Genomic DNA, 7,512 nt, shown 5'->3' with positions numbered 1-7,512 from the left:
AGGTAGCCAGCATTTTCGTTCCTATTGTCATCACCCCGTCCTTCTTGACATTCCTTGCATGGTAAGTTTCAACATCTCTGTGGTCAATACTGTGGGTGTAAGTATTTAAGTTTCTGACTCATGTGTTATTGATTTTCTAGGTTTCTATGTGGATGGTTGGGAGCATATCCAAACTCATGGTCTGCTGAAAGTAGCAATTGCTTTGTTTTCTCACTCATGTTCTCCATATCTGATGTGTCTTATTATGATTATGGATAAGACTTTTGTGATGTAATTGATGAGACTATGGATTTAAATATTGTTATGTGATTGTGTGTGAGATGTTTTATGTGAAAATATGTTGTGCTATATAGCTGTTGATATATTTGTTATATTGTGGAATGTGGTATAAAATAAAAATAAACAACATTTGTAATGCTGGTCAAATTAACTTTCTAGAGGTCAATTGGGTCGTAGGAAGTTAGGGGCTACAGTCAGCTGTAGGAAGTTATCCAACTAACTTCCTAGGGACTACAGTCAGCCGTAGGAAGTTAGTCAGCTGACGGGGCTGGCGGCGTGAAGCTACTAACTTTCGAGAATCTATTACCGTCTGAGAGGCTTCTTTGGCTGTAGGAAGTTAGCTAACTTCCTAGAGGGCTCTAGGAAGTTAAGCTAACTTCCGACAAAAAATTTCCGAGAACCAAACTTCCGACGGGGATGGCTTAACTTCTGAGAGTTTAGCTAACTTTTTAGAGTTTAGGGAAAACTTCCTAGGGTTTAGGCTCTAGAAAGTTTACTATTTTGGTGTAGTGCAGAGCTAGGCCGATGAGTAACGACCATTTTAGCTATATGGACTTAGCCAGGCTAGACACAGAAATCGAGACCTGGTTTTAATTAGTTTTCTTGTTATATCTCTTAATCAATGCATCCAATTAAAAAATGATTTAACTTTTGTGTTCTTGATTTTTTATGAATAAAATAAGGTCTCACTTGCTATACAATTTTTTTAACTTTTTACTTTTTCTCATCCAGTCAACCAATCATTATTTGTACTGGACTTGCCAAAACAAAGACACGAAACCAATTAAACAAACCATGGTCTATTGCATACATTTCCAACTCAACCTAGTTCCAAATCTCTGGCTCAGTTGAGCGTCCTGAACCAATCACACGCTTAGGGTATGGCCAGCAGATCGTGCAAAAAACTTAGTCAGAGTGAAGTTTGAAATGTGAGAGTTAAAAGTCTTATGGTCTGTTTGGTTATATACTGAAGGTACTAAAAATTGCTCCATATTTTACACCACACTTGCTTAGGGTTAAACCACTATTTGAAATGAGAGATGTAAACGTCTTAGGGCCTGTTTGGTTGTATAAGCATCTCCACTAGTGCCTCAAATAAGTACCTTAAATTGAAATATAGGGTTCAGACCAAAAAAGTACCGCAACAATGGCCCAAATTATAAATTTTGTCAAAAATAAGGCATAAGCAAAAGTGTCCCAAATATACTACACTTGTTCGATATATCCTATCTGTTTGCCTCGCCCATGGAACTTTCATGGGACATTTACTACACTTGTTTGGTATGCAATATCTGTTTTCCTTGCCCATGGAGCTTTCATGGGACATTTTCTCACGTCGTAGCTGCTGGAGCAAGAAAAGTCTAAGAATGACTTTAGGAGAGGAAGAGGTCAGTGATCAAGGGCACGCTCACCTACAACTCAGATTGGTGGTGACTGCTCTCACTAAAGATGGCTTGCTCTTCGATTTGGAGAATAAGGCAGGTGTTGCTCGGGTTGTGGAGGGCAACAACAAGATGATGGATGCATTGATGGCTTAGGCTAGTGTGATGTTTCACAGTAAGGGCATTAGGGTTTATTTATAGGTGGAGGAACGACAGTTCACATGTGATTTCTTTGCTCAGTGGATGGTGATATCCTTGCCCAAGGCTTAATAGGTGCATCTTTTTTTGGAAGCCTATCTTAGAAGAACATCCAAGCTAAGTGTGCTTGGCTTGGAACAATTTGGGATGGTAACCGACAGGAAGTTTTCTCGGATGCACGTGAGTGAGAACAAAGTGCGCACAAAAATACTCGTGTTAGTCTATGGGGACAATATATGATCCTAGAGAGTTGTCAGGAGTAAGTACCGCCGGTCTGGGATTGGACGGGGTGTTACACTTTACGACCACGGTATTAAAAAAAGTCTTCCAACTTCCCAAGTTTGGCATAACTACTTGGCTCATGGTGGGGCATACATTTTATGGTGATTGCAGTGAGTGGCTAGTGTGCTTAGGCGAGTGCACAAGGTCTTAACAGAGTAGCTCTTTACACCGAGTCATCACTTCAAGGTATGCAACATGACACTTTATACACGACAAGGCTGCCTTAAGGCAGAGAGTGTAGGTGGGGGCTCGTCGGAGTGCACGATCCCCAAGGAGGCTAGAGGTAGACTTGTGGTTTCTTCATGCATGCTTTTGCCATAGATGGTTGTTGTCTCCTTCCTTCTCGCAAGTCATGGTGGGTGGGTACTAGTCATTTGCTAGGGTAGAATTTACCACGGTGAATAACAAGCTTGGGCTAGCACTGGAAGCTGCTAGAAGGACAGGCCATGGTTTGCATAATCTCGATTAAGTTAATATTGCCATCAATAATTTTTTAAAAAAGTTTTATTTTAAAGTTGAAAATTGGGATGTTATAGCCAGACTATGCACAAAACTACTTGTTATTGTCCTTGTAGCGTGTGGTTCATGGGCCCACACCAAATCAGTCCAATGATCCATAAAGCCCTCTAGAAACTCTCTGGAGTGGACCAAACCCTAGGACAATAGATGTTTTGATGGACCTTAGGCTAGGGTCTAATGAGCACCCAAACCCTAGCTACACCTAATATGAAGAACACATGCATTAGACCGCCAAACTATGGCTGATGCCTCCATTACGCCTTGGTTAGGTGCTATATATAATACTCCATTCACTTCCAATTTGAACTCCTTTGTAGACGTGGATGGTTTCATATGATTTCAAGCCTTTTCAAAGTCATCTACTGCTAAGTTTGATAAGTATACACCACACCTAAACTACTAAATCTTCCCAAGTCAAGCTCGTAAGTTATACCCTATTTTATAATACGACCAAAGAAAAACAAAGTACTAAACTATTAAGTGTCTCCCAACTCCAAACAATACTTAGAACTAAGGGGGCATTTGGCAGAGCTCCCACAACTTCGCTCTCGGCGAGAATCACTACTGTAGAGCCAAACGGTAAAAAACTGAACTGCTCTATGGTGGGAGTGGAGTGAATCTAGACTCTATTTTGTACTATAAAGCGGGAGCAAAAAAACCTGCTTCCCACCGCTCACAACCTGCTCCCCACTCTCTAACCTCAGAAATCACTTCACAGCCTATTTGCCAAACGATTTTCGTCAAATAGATTCACTCCGACTAGAGAATCACTCTGAATCACTCTATTAGAGAAGCGTCTATTGGAGTTAGAGAATCATAGAGCGGAGCTCTGCCAAACGAGCCCTAATATATCCTTAACCTTGTCATCCATCCTTTAAAAATTAAACAAATTTCATCAAGGAGCATGAAAACCATTGATGGTTTAAATATTCACCATTATCGTGAACTGACTCATAACGTCTCTGCAAACCAAACATTAGTCACAATAATCTTGTATAGTTATTAATCACCAAATCCTAACTGGACCCTAAACGCTTTCACACGAAATTGACATGAGGCGATTTAGAGAGTTTCATAATTTAGGGGAGGCCAACCTCAAAGCCACACTTCACGGTCATGGTATTAAAAAAACACGAGTCATTCCCAAAGATACAATCCAAAAAATGTACGTTTTTCTCTCGATGTGTTTTTTCTACTAGATTTTCTTATAGAATATGTTTAACAAGGTGACAGATAAGCCATACATGGGATGTACTATTTTCTTCTATTTTTCTCAACACGAGAGAATTTAACCAGGCATAGATTTGGCCAGGAAAAATGAGTAAAGGACTTTAAATAGTGGCTAAATCAACGAAGAGAGAAAATAAAGTAGCATAGTTCACATACTATTACTTGTATTATTTTATCTTTATATAAATAAAAGAAAATATCATAGATCTACTGCTTACTCTCTATTTTATATGTTTGTAGCGTATATGATTAGGGTTGGATTACGAGTAGCTAACCAAACGAGACCAATTTTATATGTTTGTGGCGTATATGATTAGGGTTGAATTACGAATCGCTAACCAAACAAGATGGGCTCGTCTTGTTAAGTAAAGGAGGAAAAAATAGCTAGTCTTATCTGGTTTAGAACGAAACCAGCACACTTTCACCGCTGGGGAAAGCATCCACGTCACCATAATATCTATGTACCGTTGATCTGTCCTTTGTTACAATGTCATTCGTCAGATATCATCCATACAACAAGGTATCTCTGGAAATCTGAAACGTGGCACATGCTAAAAGGGTCTAAAGCTATATAAAAAAAGAAGGTGCCTGCGCATGTCGGCCAGAGTGGAACCCACAAAGAATATAAAGGTAATAAAGAAAGTAGAAACAGAAAAAGAAGAGGAAGAGTCACAACATCACACATATAGCCAACACATACCCAGCTTGAGGAAGCAAAAGTAAAAAAAAAGAAGAGGAATAGTCACAGCCAGATCATCAGAGACAAAAAAGGTATGAATCAAAGCTTTAGCAAAACATTTGCATGTAGATTTTCCATTACCTTCTGTGTTTTTATTATGAACAAAAGTCAGTGCAATAACAAAGTTGGTTTCCATTTGAAATAGCTAAATATATTCATGTGACATTCATTACCTGCTCATTTCGAAGTTTTTATCAATGAAAGACAAAACACCTCCATATCATTGCCTTTTTCTTCTCAAGATGTATCTCCGCATTCCCTTTGCCAGTATAAAAACAACAACGACTAGACCCAACCTTTTTTTGAAGTGGCTTAGCATTAATCTTCTCCATTTCATGGATGGATTTGGAGTAGTTAAGATACTATTCTTCTTATTCGATCAGCTTGACCGGTTTCCTTTCCATCTAGCACACCCTTCTTCCTGCACTAGTATTTTCTTCACCGTTTCTGTCCTTTTTACCATCTTCCATGTAAAAAAACAGACTTAGCAACACATCTCCCTTGTCGCTAAACATGTTTGTGGCAAGAGAATGAAGTACCTTTTGTGGTCGATCATCATGGTTAGACTGTACAAAGTCTGCTTCAAGCTCAAGATTAGATTCAACAATCTCTTCATCAAGCTTATGTGGCTCAATAGTGATATCCCTTATATATCGTCATAAGTATCATCCATTGAAGATTTTTGCAACATGAAATTGTGTCTTAATAGTGAAAGACCGAAGAAAGGGCCTTTAACTCTAAAAAAGATAGATAATGAGAAAATTAATATGACAATAGCTCTTAAAAGTGACCTTTAATCAACAATGACAGACTATGAAAAAGTATAAAAATAAAGGTTGGAACTAAAGCATCAAATTTTTAAACAAGAAGTAGAATATTGGGTGCAATCCAACCAGTGTATATCGAATATTTGCATATAGCCTACATAATCTAAATGACGAGATAAGCCTTGATGTTGCAGAGCGGGGTACCTTATGAATGACGAGATAATCCTTGATGTTGTAGAGCGAGGTACCTGGGCTCTACATATGCTCAAATATGTACTCTTTCTTCTATTTCAAAACACCTCTCTTCTGTTTCAGAACACCACACTAAGTATTACCAAGTGCAATTTCATATCTTATGTTTCAGAACACCTATCTTATGTTTCAGAACACCAAGTTAAGTACTACAAAGTGCATTTCCAATGGTCTAAATCTCCATAGTATGTGAATAGCATTAGTATAAATAAAGACATAACACTGGCTAATAAAAGCACATAGCACCAACATGATTAATCCCTGGTTATGTTATATCCGATTATCAAAACAAGTAGTAGTAGACGGCCGAGCAATGAAGGATGAAGACATGCTTGATTATATTGTTAGAAATCAATCAAAATTACGAGTTGAATATGTACAAGGTATTTTTGATGTAGTAGAAAAAGGAATATATGACGCCAGTCGAATAGGCAAAAAGGTGTTATTACCATCTAGCCATGTTGGATCAAAACGATATATGATACAAAAATACCATGATGGCATTGCTATTTGTTGTGCCTATGGGCCACCAGATCTTTTTATTACATGCACTTGTAACCCTAAATGGCCTGAGATAACAACATGTTTATTACCAGGTGAGCATTAAAATGATAGACATGCTATTATTGTCTGTGTTTTCCATATGAAACTACAACAACTTTTGGATGACTTACAATCAGAAAAGGTATTGGCCTTGTACTAGCACTACTATATTCTATAGAATTCCAAAAACGAGGTCTACCACATGTGCACATATTAATTTGGTTAGACAAGAAAGGTTGTGAAATAACTACATAAACAATAGATTCGTGGATATCTGCTGAAATACCAGATCCTGAGTTAGATCCTTTGGGATATGCTCTTGTTGCTGAACATACGATGCATGGACCGTGCAGAGATAAAAACTGGAATTGTCCATGCATGAAAAAAGGCAAATGCTCCTAATTTTACCCTAAAGATTTTGAAGAAAACACTACATTCTCTGAAAATGGTTTTACAATATATCGAAGGAGGAACAATGGGATTTTCATCAGAAGAGAACAACACAACTTAGACAACAAATGGGTTGTGCCACATAATTTAAAACTATTAAAAAGATACGAAGTTCATATAAATGTTGAATATGTAAACAAGAGTACAATCTTAAAATATTTATGCAAATATGTAAACAAAGGACCTGATAGAGCAAAAGTTATATTAAAAAATCCAAAAAGGAGAAGAATCACATGTAAACAAAGAAGCAGAAACTATAGATGAGATACAAGAATATCTAGACTGCAGATATATATGTGAGCAAGAAGCTCTTTGGAGGTTATTAGGATACGAGATACATTACCATTGGCCACCTGTAGAAAGACTGCCAGTTCATCTACCATTGATGAATATCATTAAGATGAAATCAAATGATAAATTGGTAGACATAGCTAAAAATCCAAAGTATAGAAAAACAATGCTAACTGAATAGTTTAATGCAAATAAGCAATATGAAGATGCAAAAGAATTAACATACTATGAGTTCCCCAAACAATGGCGTTGGGTTGGAGAAAAAAGACAATGGAAGAAAAGACAACATGGTTTCAAAATTGGAAGGCTCTATTATGTAAACCCTACTGAAGGTGAAAGATTCTATTTAATAATGCTTCTAATGATTGTTAAAGGTGCTAAAAACTATGAAGATATACGAACGTATAATGGTGTTTTATACCAAACCTTTAAAGAGGCTTGCGCAGTTAGAGGATTACTAGACGATGACAATGAGTGGTATCGCACATATCAAGAAGCAACTAATTGGGCAACATCATTTGAACTACGCAATCTATTTGTCATAATGCTAACATATTGCCAAATAAAAGATAAAAAAGAA

The 7,512-nt window shown here is 37.5% G+C and overlaps 1 long non-coding RNA gene across 1 annotated transcript; it reads left to right on the top strand.

Moving 5' to 3' along the window:
- Window positions 1-336, top strand: LOC103649189 (uncharacterized). The gene is made up of 2 exons (XR_002267690.2): window positions 1-61; window positions 141-336. It is a non-coding gene; the product is annotated as an uncharacterized lncRNA (long non-coding RNA).
- Window positions 337-7,512: the final 7,176 nt, after the last annotated feature.

This window comes from Zea mays, chromosome 2 (genome assembly GCF_902167145.1).
Source record: "Zea mays cultivar B73 chromosome 2, Zm-B73-REFERENCE-NAM-5.0, whole genome shotgun sequence".
NCBI classification, from domain to species: Eukaryota; Viridiplantae; Streptophyta; class Magnoliopsida; order Poales; family Poaceae; genus Zea; species Zea mays.
Note: the sequence above shows the minus strand (reverse complement) of the source record. Positions and strands in the feature narration are given on the sequence as shown.